The 19,947-nt window shown below is 48.2% G+C and overlaps 1 protein-coding gene and 1 long non-coding RNA gene across 3 annotated transcripts in view; both read right to left on the reverse strand.

The window, feature by feature from the left end:
* acap3 (ArfGAP with coiled-coil, ankyrin repeat and PH domains 3) overlaps window positions 1-19,947 on the reverse strand; it is a 168,339-nt gene that overhangs the window by 146,171 nt on the left and 2,221 nt on the right. The gene's annotated exons all lie outside the window — the stretch shown is intronic.
* Window positions 62-17,472, reverse strand: LOC116990522. Its single transcript, XR_004416568.1, has 3 exons — window positions 17,461-17,472; window positions 16,748-16,749; window positions 62-92 (listed from the first exon to the last, which is right to left on the reverse strand). It is a non-coding gene; the product is annotated as an uncharacterized LOC116990522 (long non-coding RNA).

Raw genomic sequence — 19,947 nt, forward strand, 5'->3', positions numbered from 1 at the left:
AGTGTATTCAGCTCTTGCTGAACAACTTCTAATCTTGTGTGTGGACTCGATAAGAAGAAGAAGTGTGAAACAAACCACAGGAGTCACTCACACTGCAACCACGATGAGTTGACTGGCATTGCCGAGTGTCGCAATAGCCGTTGTGTGGCATCAGCTAATACACAGACCACTTATGGTCGAACCCTCGTCAGTAGCTACGAGGGCTGGCACGTGACGTCACGGCCTAGGGGGAGTGTCCTGCTACTTAAGGTTATCTCACCTCGAGACCTGGCAGTCAACAGGTAGCTGAGCCTGAGAGAACAACCTCGCTCAGCTACAGCAGCAATGATAATTACGTTAGCGGACCAACTTAACCTGAATAACAACTGTTTGAACCTGCCTGACGTCTGGCCTTATTCACCACGTCTGGTGCCGCTACATTTGTAAATTAATTGGGATTTTCCGGGACAGAAAGCAGAATTGTGCAGGTCTCCTGCACACAGATATCATCCGTGATCTTGTGAAAGGAGACCAAGTTGATTGTGAACGTCAAGGTATTTAAGACAGACACCAAATGCCGGTGTAACTCAGCGGTTCAGGCAGCATCTCTGGAGAGAAGGAATAGGTGACGTTTCAGGGGTCGACACCCTGCATCAGACTGGAGACTAGAGTCACCTATTCCATAGACAATAGACAATAGGTGCAGGAGTAGGCCATACGGCCCTTCGAGCCAGCACCGCCATTCAATGTGATCATGGCTGATCATCCACAATCAGTACTCCATTCCTGCCTTCGCCCATGTCCCTTGACTCCGCTATCTTTAAGAGCTCAATCCAACTCTCTCTTGAAAGCCTCCAGAGAATTGGCCTCCACTGCCTTCTGAGACAGAGAATTCCACAGATTCGCAACTCTCTGTGTGAAAAAGTTTTTCCTCATCTCTGTTCTAAATGGCCTACCCATAAGCAGTGGCCCCTGTTTTATGGACTCCCCCAACATTGGGAACATGTTTTCTGCCTCTAGCGTGTCCAAACCCTTAATGATCTTATATGTTTCAATAAGATGCCCTCTCATCCTTCTAAATTGTATACAAGCCCAGCCGCTCCATTCTCTCAATGTGAAGAGGAGGTCCTTTACTGCCAGGAGCAGGATGTGTGCAGGAAAGTGTCACTTCATTCCCTTCCCCAGACAAGGGAATGTAAGGTACACAAAAAAGCTGGAGAAACTCAGCGGGTGCAGCAGCATCTATGGAGCGAAGGAAATAGGCAACGTTTCGGGACGAAACCCTTCGGGTTTCAGCCCGAAACGTTGCCTATTTCCTTTGCATGTACACTAGAACTATTCTACACACACACACACACGAGGGACAATCTACAATCTTACTGAAGCCAATTAACCTTCAAACCTGCAGGCGTGGGGGAAAACCAGGGCACCCAGGAGGAAACAATTTCAGAAATTCACACCTGCTGCAGCTTTACTAACACATCGGTCCAAATTACCAGCTTTACGAGTCTCATATTGCCCAATGGTGTGTGGTTGGAATACTTCCCAAAAATGTCATCGCTTGACTCCTACATCTTGCATTCCGTCGCGAATGCATCGCTGTTGCACTGCGGCTGCCGAGTCATAAAAAGACTCTCGACCCGATACACGAGTCTGCAGAAGGGTCTCGACCCGAAACATCACCCATTCCTTCTGTCCAGCGATGCTGCCTGTCCCACAGAGTTACGCCAGCTTTTTGTGTCAATCTCTGCATTGACAACGTCATTGAACGCCTGGTCCCGTTTGCCCAACTGCTGGGCAAATGGCAATTTTTTTTTTCTTTTCAAAATTAAACTTTTCGAAAATATATATACAAAACAAAAAACCCTTCATACACTCTCAATACAGTCAAGACAGACACTAAATGCTGGAGTAACTCAGCGGGACAGGCGGCATCTCTGGAGAGAAGGAATGGGCGACGTTTCGGGTCGAGACCCTTCTTCAGACTGAATAGTCAATGTAGTCAATATTTTTATTATTTTCTTTTTTTAGTTCCAATGCTTGTTTACTTCAAACCAAACATTATTCAAAATAAAAAATATGCAGAACAAAAAACTGTACTAAAAATCCTTATCCATTCTTAATACAAACATTATTTAAATTATTTAAATATCTAATTTTTTAATTTCCATTTTATTTAAAAAAACGTTATTCAGAATAAAAAAAGACAAAAACCAAAAGCTTCTTCATACATTATCGATACGGACATTTAAATTAGTTTCATTTATTATTTTATTTCCAATATTTTAATTTCCAAAAACATTATTCAGAATTTAAAAATAGACAAAACTAAAACTGTACAAAAACCTCATATATTCTCAATGTCGATTTTTATTTAAAATATATTTTTTAATTTGCCCTATTATTGTTTATTTCAAATAAACGCTATTCAGAATAACAAAAATATCCAATATAACCAGCCTTACAATACACCAAGCTTGAAGCTGGTTGACACACTTGGTTGAAGAATGACACAAAAAGGTGGTGTAACTCAGCGGGCCAGGCAACTTCTCCTTTGGTGAGCTGGCTTATAAGGCTGCTACTGAGTATAGACAACAGACAAAAGGTGCAGGAGTAGGTCATTCGGCCCTTCGAGCCAGCACCGCCATTCAATATGATCATCCACAATCAGTAGCCCGTTCCTGCCTCCTCACCTTATCCCCTGACTCCGCTATCTTTAAGAGCACAAGGTCATAAGGAATGGTGGTAGAATTAGGCCATTCGGCCCACCAAGTCTACTCCACCATTCAATCATGGCTGATCCATCTCTCCCTCCGAACCCCATTCTCCTGCCTTCTCCCCATAACTTCTGCCACCCATACAAATCAAGAATCTATCTATCTCTGCCTTAAAAATATCCACTGACTTTGTCTCCACAACCTTCTGTGGCAAAGAATTCCACAGATTCACCAACCTCTGACCAAAGTAATACCTCCTCATCTCCTAAAAGAACGTCCTTTAATTCTACTACATCACCACATGGAGAAAGGTCTCAGTTTGGGATGAGAGAGACTAATTTCAGTTTTTTTTTTCTGCAGGAGACATCATTCCTAACTAGACAAAACGGTAGGCCTTACGCCTTTTCATTAGTAGAGCATTTTCCCTGGTCAGCCCTGTTAACGGTTTAATATTTTGTTAAAGTGACTGAATCCCTATAATTTGTTTAAGAAGGAACTGCAGATGCTGGAAAATCGACGGTAGACAAAAATGCTGGAGAAACTCAGCGGGTGTGGCAGCATCTATGGAGCGAAGGAAATAGGCGACGTTTCGGGTGGAGACCCTTCTTCAGAATATCAATCAGAATCCCTATCATTAAGTGTTTCGTACCTAAGCTGCAGTAGTATTGTGATCATTAATTAATTTATTTTTTATATATTATCTGTGTATTTTTGTATATTACATGTGTGCACTGTATGTGCACAGGCCTGTATGTTGCTGCAAGCACGATTTTCACTGTTCTGTATTCGATACATATGACAACTAAACATTTCTGACTCACTGATTAGGGTCAGCTCGGTTTTGTTTCTGTCTTTGAGTTCAGGTTTATTTCTATCATGTTTAATAAGATACAATGAAAAGCATCATTTTGCATGCTAGCCAAACAGATCAGATAATATAATACTATACATAAATACAATCAGGCTACAAAGGGGAAGATACAGAGTGCAGAATATAGTTCTCAGCATTGTAGCGCATCAGTTCCACAGACAAAGTCCAATGTCCGCAATGAGATGGAGGTGAATCAGACTTTGCCCCTGGTTTATGGAGGGACCGTTCAGATCCCGATAACAGAGGGGAAGAGTCTGGTGGTACACCACAGAGGGGAAGAGTGTACCTTATGCCGGACAAGAACAGGGAGAGGAATGGGCAGCACGGTGGCACTGCGGTAGAGTTGCTGCTTTACAGCGCCAGAGACCCCCGTTCAATCCTGACCACGGGTGCCGTCGGTACGGAGTTTGTACGTTCTCCCCGTGACCCAAGCGGGTTTTCTCCGAGTGCTTCGGTTTCCCCCCCCACACTCCAAGGACGTACAAGTTTGTAGGGTCAATTGGCTTCAGTAAATTTGTAACAATGCGTGCTGGATGATGTTAGTTTGCTGGGGGGTTATCGCTGGTCTGCGCGGGCTCAGTGGCCAAAGGGCCCGGTTCCGTGATGCATCTCGAAAGTGTGAAGACTGTACGTGGCAGTTCCATAGACAATGTCCAATGTCCATAATGGGGTAGAGGTCAACTGGACAGGACCCAGGCGTATGGGGGAGGGGGTGTAGAACCTCACTGTGCAAACCCGGTGGTGGTGGGGGGGGGAAAGAAATGGTAAAATAATCAAATCTCTGAGACCACCCCACTTTGTCTTCCAATCCTTCAAGTGTGGCCTGCATCTGGAAACATAAATCCCAGCCTAATACATCAATACTGCACCATTTTTGGCATCTCCTCCAGCAAGAGGCCTAGAATGGGGAAGCTCCTGTTACAAATCAGTCGTAGCGAGGGTTCACATGCTCTGTCTGGAGTCCCAGTGGTGAATACACGTCCCAGCAGTCAGCAGCAAAACCATCGGCCATGGCCAGCCTCCATTGCTGGCCGCCAAGTATCTGTGGTCCCGCCAACACTGTTGCTACCGGTGGCGCCCACACTGTGCGACCCAACCCCGCTCTGTTCTGGCCATTTCTCACCTCCAGTTCCCCACCCCTTCACTCCACCTCCATCTTTCAAACCGAAGACGGATTCTGACCCAAAACATCGCCCATTCCTCCTCTCCAGAGATGCTGCCTGACCCGCTGAGTTACTCCAGCATTTCTACGTCTATCTTTGGCGTAAACCAGCATCCGCAGTTCCTTACTGCACACCAATAGATCCAAGGTCACAAGAACTCACAGAGGGTTGTGGACGTAGCCCAAGACCATGGCACAATCCAACCTCCCTTCCATTGACTCCACCTACACTTCACGCTGCCTCGGCAAGGCCAGCCGTACAATCAGGGACCAGTCTCAACCCGGTCACTCCCTCCTCCCCCCTCTCCTATCAGCCAAGTGGTACAGAAGTGTGAAAACACACACCTCCAGATTCAGGGGCAGTTTCTTCCCAGCTGTTATCAGGCAACTGAACGATTCTCTCACCAACTAAAGACCTACATTGGAAATTTGTGGCCTTCCTGTAATCAGAATTTATTGGACTTTACCTTGCACTAAACTTTATTCCCTTCATCCTGTATCTGTACACCGTGGACAGCTTGTTTGTAAATATGTATAATATAATCTGGATAGCACACAACAAAGCTGTCTTAAGAAGGGTCTCGACCCGAAATGTCACCCATTTCTTTCCTCCAGAGATGCTGTTTGACCCACTGAGTTACTCCTGCTCCTTGTGTCTCTCTGTAGTTTCCCACTGTACCTCAGTACACATGACAATAAGCTAAACTAAACCATAGAAACAAGGAACGGCAGGTGCTGGTTTACAAAAAAATTGCACAAAGTGCTGGAGTAACTCAGCAGATCAGGCAGCATCACTGGAGAACATGAATGGGTGACGTTATGGGGAGGGGCCTTCATCAGACTGAGGATTCAGTTTGGTTTAGTTTAGTTTATTGTCACGTGTACCGAGTGGATGTGGAGAGGATGTTTCCACTGGTGGGAGAGTCTAGGACTAGAGGTCACAGCCTTAGAATGAAAGAACGTTCTTTTACGAAGGAGATGAGGAGAAATTTATTTCGTCAGAGGGTGGTGAATCTGTGGAATTCTTTGCCACAGAAGGCTGTCAGTGGATATTTTTAAGGCAGAGATATATTAGATTTTTGATTAGTACGGGTGTCAGAGGTTATGGGGAGAAGGCAGGAGAATGGGGTTAGGAGGGAGAGATAGATCAGCCATGATTGAATGGCGGGGTAGACTTGATGGGCCGAATGGCCTAATTCTACTCCTATCACTTATGTCCTTATGACCGAGGCATAATGAAAAGCTTTAGGTTGGGAGGGTCGGCCAGCCAAGCTAAGACTGTCAGCTGGTCTCGGCCTACTGACCTAGGAATGAGAAGGCCCAGGTTTTCAAGCCTAGATTTGGTAGCGGGGTTTAAGACTTGATGCTTGAATGCAGTGTTGCTGAGGGAGCGCTGCATTGTCAGAGAGGGGGAGGCGTCGGATGAGACGAGGCGTTAATACTCTTTGGATCGATGTGGAATAAAGAATAAAACAAACACACACAGCAACCGCCCTGGCCGGGAATGGCAGCCAAGATTCCTTCCCAACCAGCACTTCAGAGCTCCGATTCCTTGGAGCTGCAGTTGCTGGGAACTTGCTGTGCGAGGATTGGCAGCCGAGGCTGGAGTTGTTGGCACGGCCAACAACACACGGCCAACAACTATCGGCTGCTCACCAGCACTTTGTCAGTCGTACACGAGCAGCATTGCTCTGAGCCCTTAGACCGACATCTTATTTATTTATTTATTCATTTGATTCTTTATTTTAGAACAGAATAAAAGAATAAAAAGCAAGTGTGAGACAGCATTCAAAAAACAAAACAAGAATATTAATGTGTCATAAACGATATCTATAAATAAATGAAATCGTATATGTGTCCGAAAAGGAGCAGGAAGAAGCCAAAGCTTATTAATTCCCACCCCTTATTCAACTGCTTATAATTATCTTATACAAATTTAGCAGCTATATGTACACCATATGTACACCAGCAGCTATGTGTACACCATATGTACACCAGCAGCTATATGTCCACCATATGTACACCAGAGGCTATATTTATACCAAATTATTTACATTTATACACTAATCAAATATTTACAAAGCCATACAAAAGAGAGAAAACCGGAAAAAAGAAAAGAAAAAAAAATCATATACTATAGAGTATCTCTTAGTCATATATACAACCCATCACCCTATAATCACCCTCACATCCGTTACACATTCATCGTAGGTGAAGCAGAGTTGGCTATTGAGAAAGTGTCATAAAGCAGAGACAGAACAGAGCACGACTCGATGCGTCAAACTGATACTAGACCCCAGTCTCCCGCCCCCCCCCCCCTCCCCATCCCCTCCCCTCTCCTCCCCCCCCTCCCCTCTCCTCCCCCCCCCCTCCTCCCGAGGAACCAGTCTGTGTGAAAATAAACGGAGAGGCTGGAAATGATCTCTTAGCAACTCAGCCAAGGTTCAGCTTCCTAACTGAGCTGGAGACACAGAGTGTGGAGGCAGAGATGAGGATGAACGGTGCCAGACTTTGCACACCCACTCCTTCCCCCCCCCCCCACACACAGAGTCTCTTGGCCAACGGCTTGCTGTTCTGTTCTGTGCTTGCGAAGCTAGACTGAGCTTTGGACTGAACAACAGGACAGAGGGAGGGAGGGAGCCCAAGAAAAAAAAAATCTGGCCCATTGCCTTTGGAAGGGGGGAAGCCATTAAAGACGGTGGACTATGCAAAATGCTGGGGTAACTCAGCGGGACAGGCAGCACCTCTGGAGAGAAGGAATGGGTGACGTTTCGGGTCGAGGCCCGAAGGGGCTCGACACGAAACGTCACCCATTCCTTCGAGAGTCTCGACCCGAAACGTCACCCATTCCTTCGAGAGTCTCGACCCGAAACGTCACCCATTCCTTCAAGGGTCTCGACCCGAAACGTCACCCATTCCTTCTCTCCAGAGATGCTGCCTGTCCCGCTGAGTTACTCCAGCATTATGTGTCTATCTTTGGTTCAAACCAGCATCTGCAGTTCCTTCCTACAAATGATGAGATCGGGAGAGTGTGTGGGAGAGAAGGGGGGGGGGGGGGGGCGCGGGGGAGGGGGAAGGGGAATGGGGAAGTGGGTTGGAGAGGGGTGGGGGGGGGAGTGGGAATGGGGAAGTGGGTTGGAGAGGAGTGGGGGGGGGGGGGAGGGAGTGGGGGAGTGGGTGGGAGAGGAGGGGGGCAGTGGGAGTGGGGAAGTGGGTTGGAGAGGAGTGGGGGGGGGAGTGGGAGTGGGGGAGTGGGTTGGAGAGGAGTGGGGGGGGGGGGGGGGGAAGAGGGAGTGGGAAAGTAGGTGGGAGAGGAAATGACTGTTTACATTAGGCCTACATGAAAAAGTGATCTTCAGATCTGCCGTTATCAGCCGTTCATTACTCATTGCTATCCGGTCAGTCTTTGCTTAGATCAACAGTGAACCTGCCTCTCGGTCCCATTAATAAAACTTGGATGATTTATTGGTACAAGGCAAGCCGTCTCAGCCAATCGCCGCTTCACTCGAGCAGACTATGGAATCAGTCCAGGATCAGGCCCAAGATGAAGTGCTGAGAATGTCCAGACCCCGCGTCAGCCTGCAGGCGAGGGGAGTGGGGATCCTCCAGCCCCCGGGTAAACCTTTACACCAAAGATAGACACAAAATGCTGGAGTAACTCAGCGGGACAGGCGGCGTCTCTGGAGAGAAGGAATGCATGACGCATCATCATAATCATAGTCATCATCATCATACTTTATTAGCCAAGTAGGTTTAGCAACACACGAGGAATTTGATTTGCCGGACAGTCATCGTACCAATAAAAAGCAACAGAACACGCTCAACACATTTTAACACGAACATGCACCACGGGACCGAGACTCCTCCACATTCTTCACTGTGATGGAAGGTGAAAAATAGTTCAATCTCTTCCCTTCTTGGTCCTCCAGTGGTCGGGGGCTTTCTGTTGACGGGACGATCTTACTCCTGTAGCCAGCGGCAGGGCTCCTTGTTGGGCGATCAAGCTCCTGCATCCGGGGGGGGAAATCTCAGCTCCCCCGCATCGGGCAATCTACCCCGGGTCGGGGCTGGTCAAACGTAGAGCGGCTTTGGGAGCTTCCCGACGTCGGTCTCACCCAGAGACTGCGAGCGCGCTCCTCGATGTCAAAGTCCGCAGGCCGCTTTTGGAGCGTCGATCCCAGGCAAGGAATCGGCTCCGATGGCAAGTCCACGCTCCGCGGTGGGGCTCAAAGTCTGTCCCGAGCAAGGCCTCCAGCTCCACGACGTTAGGCCGCAGAGCGACCGGAGATACGATCCGGAAAACAATCGCAACTCCGGCAAGGTACGAGATTGAAAAAAAGTTTCCCCCGACCCCCTCCCCAACATAAAACAAACCAGGGAACGTTAACACATACTTTTTAAACACACTAAAAACAGCAAAAAAAAAGACGAAGATAGACAGACTGTAGGCGAGCCTGTCATCGAAGCTCCACCTCATTCTCTACAGAGATGCTGCCTGTCCCGTTGAGTTACTCCAGCATTTAAACCAGCATCTGCAGTACCTTCCTAAACCTTTACACCACCTGTGACTCCAACACCCGACATCCACTCAATCAACATTTCCCAAAACAAAATAAGTTCAAAAGTTCACGTGACAGGAGCAGAATTAGGCCATTCGGCCCATCAAGTCTACTCCGCCAATCATGGCTGATTTATCTCTCCCTCCTAACCCCATTCTCCTGCCTTCTCCCCATAACCTCTGACACCCGCACTAATCAAGAATCTATCTACTCTGCTTTCAAAATATCCATTGACTTGGCCTCCACAGCCTTCTGTGGCAAAGAATTCCACAGATTCACCAATCTCTGACTAAAGAAACTCCTCCTCACCTCCTTCCTAACGGAACGTCCTTTAATTCTGAGGCTGTGCCCTCTGGTCCTAGACTCTCCCACCGGGTAGGAATGGATCACTGTGGGCTCCACCATTCCTTGATCATCGCTGCTGGCTTTGATTTGTCCCTTTGCATATCTTTCGTTCATTGGTTCTTTGTACCTCGGGGTCAGGGGATATGGGGAGAAGGCAGGAACGGGGTAGAGATTGGGGATGATCAGCCACGATCACATTGAATGGCGGTGCTGGCTCGAAGGGCCGAATGGCCTACTCCTGCACCTAGTGTCTATTGTCTACCTGTTCCATCTTTGACCCAGGTCCTCAATTCTCCCCCAAACCCACGAATGGAAATGTCTGGTAAAAATCACAGGCCTCAGGCTATGTTGACAAAGCTGGGAACTCAACATTAGACTGTGGAGACAGGGCCGCCTGGATATTATGAGACCTGTCAGTGTAGGGGCTGTATCTTTGTATCGCTGGGCCTCCTAAACTGCTAATCATTCACAGATTCCCCTTGGTGAATGCTGCTAAAGGCCAGAATTATTATTTTATTTTAAACTTCAAGAGAATTATTTCTCTCCCCTCCCGTCTCACTATTCTGTAGAACTCTTCTCCAATATCACTCGAGTTCCCATCCGCCCAGCACAGGGCAGCATCATGATCACGAACCTACCCCACCCAGGATCATTCCTTCTTCTCCCCGCTGCCGTCTGGCAGAAGATGCAGAAGCTTGACAGCGCACACCATCAGACGCACGAACGGCTTCCCCCCCCCCCCCCCCCTCTGTTATCAGGCTTCTGAACGGTCCTTCCATAAGCTGGGCTGCTGTCCGATTCACCTCCGCCCCATTGAGGACACTGGACTTTGCTTCTGGAACCGATGCTGAGATCGATATTCTACACTAGATATCTCCCCCCTTTGTTCCACCTATTGTTCTTGAGTTTGACATGATTGTATTTATATACAGCACTGGACAGCCCAAATGGATGGGCTTGGATTGTTATGTTTCTGGAGCGTTGGGGGGGGGGGGGGGGGGGGGGGGGGGGGCAAGAACCAGATCATCACCGTCACCATCACCATCATCACCATCACCATCATCACCATCATCGCCATCATCACCATCATCACCATCGTTGAGAACACCAACGGGCATGGTGCCATATAACGCTACGTACAACAATGATCGCAACTTCTACTGAAGTGTGGATGGCCATTGGCTCGCTAGGAGCTCATCCGCCCTTTGACAGGATCTTGTTTTTGGTCCTGTTGGGGGTCCACAGCCCCCTCCTCATCTGGCAAACCAGGTGGGGGAGACGGTTTGGTCGCCGATTATCCGACAATGGGGCAGGTAGCACGGGATTACATGGTACCCGTGGTAGGGGGGGGGGGGGGGGGGGAAACTCCCCCCGACCTGACCTAAATACCTGACAGAGTATGTATATATGAGGCACAGATAGGGTAGAACGTCAGAACCTTCCCCCCCCCCCCCCCCCCGGGTGGAAATGTCAAAGACCAGTTGACAATAAATATGTTGAGAGGAGCAAAGTTTAAAGGGGCAAGTTCTTTGTTTTTACACAGAGAGGGGTGGGTGTGTGGGGTGGTGGTGGGGACAGACACAATGGTGGTGTTTAAGAGGCTTTTCGTAGGCACGGATGCATAGGGAATGAAGGAACATGGATCGCATGCAGGCAAAGGAGTGTTCAGCATGGATATCGTGGGCCAAAGGGCCTGTGTTGTACTGATCTATATTCTATAACCAAGCACCATCAGGTGGTGTGAGGGAAGGAGGCAGAGGAAAAGTTTTGTTTAGAGTTACAACACAGAAACAGGCCCTTCGGCCCATCAATCCCCGTACACCAACACCAACCCTACACACGAGAAACAATCGACAATTTTAGCAACGCCAATTAGCCCACAAATGTGTGCGTGTGGGAGGAAACTGGAGCACCCGGAGAAAACATAGCCGGTCAAGGGGAGAACGTACAAACTCCGTACAGACAGCTCCGGTAGTCAGGATTGAACCCGGGCCTATGGCGCTGTAAAGCATCGACTCTACCGCTGCGCCACCTTGCGGCCCATCGTATTTAGCTGTGAATGCCTGGGAATAATCAGAGACTGGAGGAAGCAGAAGGTAATGGGAGGTGAGGGAAAAAAAAATCCGGAAAATAAATTGTGTCGGGGAAGTTGGATTTATTGCATGAACTTCCCTGATAATTTCCCAAGCAGAGAGGTGTCAGAACTTGAAGCATTACTTCACAGGTTTGGGAACCACCCTTGCCTCTGGCGAATCGGACATGTGCGTTTGAGGAGGCCTTCCAAGAAAACACAATCGCATTTTTCAGTCTGCGTCAGATATTCTGGGAATCCTGAACCTTGGAGGTCAGTCAACAGGTTCAGGAAAGTGGAGTCAAAACCAGATAGACAATCTATCTCTCCACCCGTCTGTTACTTTATGCCTTAGACATACAACACAGAAGCAGGCCCTTTTTCCCACGAGTCCTCACCATGTACACTTGAGTGTTTAAGAAGGAACTGCAGATGCTGGAAAATCGAAGGCAGACAAAAGTGCTGGAGAAACTCAGCGGGTGCAGCAGCATCTATGGAGCGAAGGAAATAGGCAACGTTGCCTATTTCCTTTGCATGTACACTAGAACACACACACACACACACACACACACACACACACACACACACACACACACACACACACACACACACACACACACACACACACACACACACACACACACACACACACACACACACACACACACACACACACACACACTCTTACTGAAGCCAATTAACCTTCAAACTTGCAGGCCTTTGGAATGTGGGGGGGAAACCAGAGCACCCGGGGGAAAAAACCCACACTGTTACGGGGAGAACGTACTGACAGCACCTGTGGTCTGGTTCGAACCGGGGTCTCTGGCGCTGTGAGGCAGCAACTCTACCGCTGCGCCACTGTGCCCCAACTAAATGCAGAGCTCGGGCATCAGATGAGCAAGACCTTGAGTTAATGATCTCATCAACGGGAACAGCAGGAGGAACAAGAGGAATCAAATATAGGAGCAAAGAGGTCCTTCTGCAGTTGTACAGAGCCCTAGTGAGACCACACCTGGAGTATTGTGTGCAGTTTTGGTCCCCTAATTTGAGGAAGGACATTTTTGCTATTGAGGGAGTGCAGCGTAGGTTTACAAGGTTAATTCCTGGGATGGCGGGACTGTCATATGCTGAGAGAATGGAGCAGCTGGGCTTGTGCACTCGGAGTTTAGAAGGATGAGAGGGTATCTCATTGAAACATATAAGATTGTTAAAGGCTTGGACATGCTAGAGGCAGGAAACATGTTCCCGATGTTGGGGGAGTCCAGAACCAGGGGCCACAGTTTAAGAATAAGGAGTAAGCCATTTAGAACGGAGACGAAGAAACACTTTTTCCTCACAGAGAGTTGTGAGTCTGTGTCAAAAATTCCTCAGTATTCCAACAAGAAGACCGAGGACAGTTGCCAACTGGAAAAGTGACAGGCCTTGTTTATTTGCGAACTGAACGGGTGGCGCAGCGGGTAGAGCTGCTGCCTCACAGTGCCAGGGACCCGGGTTCAATCCTGACCTCGGGTGCCGTCTGTGTGGAGTTTGCATGTTCTCCCCGTGACCACGTGGGTTTCCTCCGGGTGCTCCGGTTTCCTCCCACATCCCAAAGACGTGCAGCGTTTGTAGGATAAAGGGCCCGCTGTAAATTGCTCCCTAATGTGCGGGGAGTGGATGGGAAAGTGGGGATGACATAGAACTATGGTGAACGGGTGATCGATGGTTGGTGTGGACTTGGTGAACCTGTTTCCATGCTGTTTCTATAAATTAAGATTCAAAAGGCACAGACGTAAAAAGAATCGTTTGCACTCTGCTCCTCTCTGCAGGGATGATGGGATGCAAGTGTTTGTCCAAATATACTTCACAACGGGTAGCTTTCATGCTGAACATTGGGTCTCTCAGTATTCCCACCCTTCCCAATAGGAAGCGCTGGTCACATGCCCGATCATGGGTTTAATCATATTAAACATCTTCCAGCAGGAAACGGGCGACGCTTCCAAATTGCGATTGCTGCGTGCATCAACATTTTGTCAACATCATCCTCAAGCTCACTGTCATTTGTATACAGTGGAAAAGACCAGGGCAAATAGGGGCTGCGCACAAAGCTGCGGCACTTTAACAAACATGTTTTCCAAACCGAATATTCTACCCGCACAAAGGGCACTTTCTGCCCGGAAACAAACAGACTCACCGACTGTGTGATGGTCCCTGTCAGCAGGACATTGTTGTTACTCAATGAACACTTCATGAAACTGCCAACACTTCACATCGTTCAATTAGAGAGCCAGAGTCACACAGCGTGGAAACAGGCCCTTTGGCCCAACTTGCCCACGCCGACCAACATGTCCCACCTTCCTGCTTTTGGCCCATATCCTTCTAAACCTGTCCTATCCATGTACCCTTCTTATTGTTCCTCAAACGTAGTCTTAGCCTCAATTACCTCCTCCGGCAGCTCGCTCCATGCACCTACCATCCTTTGTGTGCAAATGTTACCCCTCTGATTCCTGTTAAATCTTTCCCCCTTCACCTTAACCCCATGTCCCCTCTGGGTCTCTGTGGGTCTACCCTGACTATCCCTCACATGATTATTCCTCTCATAATTATTATTTATTAGTTTATTTTGAGATACACATTGAGTGATTGAGAGACACCGCGTGGAAACAGGACCTTCAGCCCATCTAGGCCACGCCGACCCGTTCACACGAGTTCTATGTTATCCCACTTTTGCATCCATTCCCGACAAACTCGAGGCAATTTACACAGGCCAATTAACCTACAAACTAGTGTAGGAAGGAACTGCAGTTGCTGGTTTAAACCGAAGCAGACACAAAAAAGCTGGAGTAACTCAGCGGTACAGGGAGCACCTCTGGAGCGAAGGAATGGCTGATGTTTCGGGTCGAGACCCTTCTTCAGAGTAGAGTCCCAGCCTACTCAACCTCTCCCTATAGCTCAGACCTTCAATTCCTGGCAACATCCTCGTAAATCTCTGTGCCCTTCCCAGCTTGACAACATCTTTCCTGTAAGATGGTGCCCAGAACTGAACACAACACTCTAAATGCAGCCTCACCAATGTCTTATACAACTGCAACGTGACCTCCCAACTTATATACTCAATGCTCTGACTGATGGCGGCCAATGTGCTAAAAGCCTTTTTGACCACACCCTCTACCTGCGACTACACCTTCAAGGTACTACGTACCTGCATAAGGTCATAACGGATAGGAGTAGAATTAGGCCATTCGGCCCATCAAGTCTACTCCGCCTTTCAATCATGGCTGATCTGTCTCTCCCTCCTAACCCCATTCTCCTGCCTTCTCCCCATTACCTCTGGCACCTGTAGTAATCAAGAATCTATCGATCACTGCCTTAAAAATATCCGCCGACTTGGCCTCTAAAGAATTCCACAGATGCACCACCTTCGAACGGAGACGAGGAAACACTTTTTCTCACATAGAGAGTGGAGAGTGTGGAATTCTCTACCTCAGAGGGCGGTGGAGGCAAGTTTTCTGGATGCTTTCAAGAGAGATCTAGATAGGGCTCTTAAAAATAGCGGAGTCAGGGGATATGGGGAGAAGGCAGGAACGGGGTACTGATTGGGGATGATCAGCCATGATCACATTGAATGGCGGTGCTGGCTCGAAGGGCCAAATGGCCTACTCCTGCACCTGTTGTCTATTGTCTATTGTCTCTGACTAAAGAAATTTCTCATCTCCTTCCTAAAAAGAACATCCTTTAATTCTGAGGCTGTGACCTCTAGTCTTAGACTCTCCCACGAATGGGAGCATCCTCTCCACCCAAGCCTTTCACTATTCTCACTGCACCCCTGGATCCCTCTGCTGTACAACACTCCCCAGAGCTCTACCATTCACTCAGTGAAGGCAACACGGCATTTCCATTAGCCGTGCTGAGTTTGCGACAGTCAGACTGCGAGACATTAACATGTTGCGAACATCACCCCAAGTGTAGCTTGCATCATCTCCCCTCAGAGACTCACTCCTTCCCTGTTGCTAAGCAACCCCCCCCCCCCCCCCCGTCTCACTGCGGGCCTCTTGGGTCCATGTGGCTGAGACACAAACCCGTGACGGAACGCTCCCCCACCACACCTTTCAGAGGAACACGAATGGCTTAATTTCCCACTTGGTGAAGACCTGAACCATCTTTGACTGGAAATTGCAAAAGCAAAGTCAAACAAACGTTCGCAGAAATAATTAAACAATAGACAATAGGTGCAGGAGTAGGCCACTCGGCCCTTCGAGCCAGCACCGCCATTCACTGTGATCATGGCTGATCATCCCCAATCAGTACCACATTCCTACCTTCTCCCCATATACCCCCAGACTCTGCTATCTTTATCTAACTCTCTCTTGAAAGCATCCAGAGAATTGGCTACCACCGCCTTCTGAGGCAGAGAATTCCACAGATTCACAACTCTCTGGGTGAAAAGCTGTTTCCTCATCTCCGTTCTAAATGGCCTACCCCTTATTCTTAAACTGTGACCCTTGGTTCTGATACTCCCCCCAACATCGGGAACACGTTTCCTGCCTTTAACAAATCTAATTCCTTTTGAGCGACAGCCTGCAAAGATTATATTCTAGGTCAATTGCAAATACAAAGAGACAGGCTAGTACATGTGTAGGCCAACACATGGGTACAGCTACACACACACACACGTAACATTGGCAGACGACTAACGGCAATGCTGAATATTAATGAGCTTTAAATCTGCCACACTGCTATTTTCTTGTGATCCTATGGCAGCTCAGAAGTCAAAGGGGCAGAAATAGACCATTCGGCCCTTCAAGTCTATTCCGCCATTTAACCACGGCTGATCTATCTCCCTCTCAACCCCATTCTATGGCCTTCTCCCCAAAAGCCCTGACACTAATCAAGAATCTGCCAATATTCGCCTTAAAAATATCTATTGTCTTGGCAAGGTAGACAAAACTGCCGGAGAAACTCAGCAGGTGAGGCAGCTTCTATGGAGCGAAAGAATAGGCCATGAATGTTTGCGATATTTGTCTTGGCAATGAATGTTTGCGGCATTGAATTCCACAGATTCACCACTAAAAAGATTTTTCCACCAGACTCTTCCACAAGTGAAAACATCCTCTCCACATCCACTCTATTCAGGCCTTTCACTGTTCGAAAAGTTTCAATGAGGTGCCCCATCATCCTTCTGAACTCCAGGCCCAGTGCCGACAAACACTCATCATATGTTAACCCACACATTCTCGTAAACCTCCTCTGGACCCTCTCCAATGCCTGTACATCCTTCCTCAGATATGGGGCCCAAAACTGCTCACAATGCTCCAAATGCGGCCTGACCAGTGCCTTATAAAGCCTCAGCAAGCGGCCCAGTTTTTAATATTCTAGTCCTCTCCAAATAAAAGCTTGCATTGCAGGGTCTGACTTCCTTACAGTGGCCTGAAGCTCCTCAGACCCCGGTTGGAGACAGGGTCCATTTGACACTGTACGCCTGCACATCCCTCAGGAAGCAAAACACAATTGAGGAGGAGTGGACTAATAACTCTAATCTATTCCCGTCCGTTCCCTGTCACTTCCAGCAATAAAAGCCACATGCCATCACCACCCCGAGCAGGCCTGCGAACACTAAAAATACATCAGAACGATCACGGTTGCAAAGTTGGGAAACAGGCCCAGTTGAGTTGAGTTTATTGTCACGTGTACCGAGGTACAGTGAAAAGCTTTAGCTGCGTGCCAACCAGTCAGTGGAAAGACAATACATGATTACAACCGAGCAGTCCACAGTGTACAGATACAGGATAAAGGGAATAACGTGAATCTGTAGTCGAGAATTAAAGGAGTGGAGCGATTGTAATGTGTGATTGCAGATCCCCGTCAGTGACCATCTTGGATTTTTTCCACTGGTACATACTGGTACTTTCATAAGGTTGCAAGTCATAGGGGAAGAATTAGTCCATTCGGCCCATCAAGTTTACGCCATTCAATCATCTATCTCTCCCTCCTAGCCCCATTCTCCTGCCTTCTCCCCACAACCCCCGACACTCGTACTAATCAAGAATTTCACCCCACAACGTTCCTCCTGCTTTGTTTGACCGCAACTTTTCCGCACGACCTCGTTCCTCTCTCCCTCACATTGAACACATCTGTGCAAGTCACCACATCATCACTTGTGGTCGCACGTTCCACATTGTGTTAGCTTTTACCAGACATCATGTGTTAAGAAGCCAGGCCGTGCTGCATGCAACACCACCAGGACAACAGGCCTTCATGGTCAGATCAAGATCCCTGCACTGGCACCAACTGGGACTTGAAAGTGGTGCCAAACTGGTGATTCTGTATACTGTCTCAGTGCACTACTGCTACTCACCACCTCCAGGTCCCTCAGATCGGCCGACTTGGGGTTACTGAACATCCCGCGGTCTAGGCATAAGCTCAGGGGCGACCGCGCCTTTGCGGTTGCAGCTCCTAGACTGTGGAACAGCATCCCTCTTCCCATCAGAACTGCCCCCTCCATCGACTCCTTTAAGTCGAGACTTAAAACTCATCTTTACTCTCAAGCCTTTCTTGACGTCCTCTGATTGAGGGCTATATGTATGTATGTACTTAATCTATGAACCAATGTTGTATAACGTTAGTACCTCCACCAATGTAAAGCACTTTGGTCAACGAGAGTTGTTTTTTAAATGTGCTATAGAAATAAAAGTGACTTGACTTGACCTGCACTGTATCTGAGATACTTATCTAATATGTATCTAAGTGCTTATGCATGGTGACATTGTGCTGAACGGTCTACAGATATGAATTTCGCTGTACCTTGGTACAAATAAAGTACCATGCCAAGTTCATAAGTCAATTTTGGCCATTCGGTCCATCAAGTCTATTCCACCAGTAGACATAAAATGCTGGAGTAACTCAACGGATGAGGCAGCATCTATGGAGAGAAGGAGTGGATGACGTTTCGGGTCTAGACCCTTCTTCAGACTGATGTCGGGGAGGGGGCGGGACAATGATAAAAAGTGGGCGGAGACAGTAGGACTAGTAGGAGAACTGGGAAGGGGGGGGGGGGGAGAGGAAAGAGAAAGCAAGGGCTATCTGAGATAATAACCTGCTTTCTCTCTCATTCCCCTCCGTCTTCCCAGTTCTCCTACTAGTCCTACTGTCCTAACCCGCTGAGTTACTCCAGCATTTTGTGTCTACCTTCGATTTTATCCGGCATCTGCAATTCTTTCTTACACAACTCTATTCCACCATTCAGTCAGGGCTGATCTATCTTTCCCTCTCAACCCCATTCTCCTGCCCCCTCCCCACAACCCCTGACACCATGTTTCGAGTGAACCAGGAGGAAGGATACAGAGACTGCATAAATAGTCTCTGGCACTGACATCTTTCTCCCAAGCTCAATTATGGATTTTAATTAATTGTTTTTGACAATAGCTGCATGTGCACCCATCTGCAAAATAACCCCCCCCCCCCCTCCTCCTCATCTGTATCCACCTATCACTTGCCAGGCTTTGTCCTGCTCCCAACTTTCTCCCCCCCACTTAAGGATGGCAGAGTGGTGATGCAGGTAGAGCCGCTGCCTCTCAGCGTCGGAGACCCAGGTTCAATCCTGCCCTCGGGTGCTGTCAGTGTGTAGTTTGCACGTCCTCCCTGAGACCGCGTGGGTTTCTTCCAGGTGCTCCGGTTTCCTCCCACATCCCAAAGAAGGTTTTGTGGTTTAATTGGCCTTCTGTAAATTACTCCGAGTGTGGGGAGTGGGTGAGTAAAAATGGGATAACGTCGAACTAGTGGTCATACGTCACCACAAAGACGTACAGGTTTGTAGGCTAATTGGCTTCGGTAAAATGCTAAATTGTCCCTAGTGTTAGTGTGCGGGGATCGCTGGTCGGCGCGGACTCGGTCGGCCCGTTTCCACGCTGTATCTCGAAACTAAATGTATCAGTCAACCAGGTGCCGATGAGGAATTCAGAATAAATTTCCTCCATCAGGTAGAGGTGGGAATGTGAACACTGCTGCCTCACACGGTGGCTGAAGTGAATATTATTGATTCATTTAAATGCAAGCTGGACAAAGAGAGGGAGATGGGAGAGGGGGGGGGGGGTTACACTGCGAAGGGATTTCCTGCATGGTATTCCAGAGGAGGAAGTGTGGACAGGATGGAAATGGTGGATTCATCTCCGGTGCAACATTGAGAGAAGATGGGAGGAGGCCTGAGTGGACCATAGGCTGGCCTGGACTAGATGGCCATTTTTACTGCTGATTTTTTACTAGAGATC

This window comes from Amblyraja radiata, chromosome 31, assembly GCF_010909765.2.
Source record: "Amblyraja radiata isolate CabotCenter1 chromosome 31, sAmbRad1.1.pri, whole genome shotgun sequence".
NCBI classification, from domain to species: Eukaryota; Metazoa; Chordata; class Chondrichthyes; order Rajiformes; family Rajidae; genus Amblyraja; species Amblyraja radiata.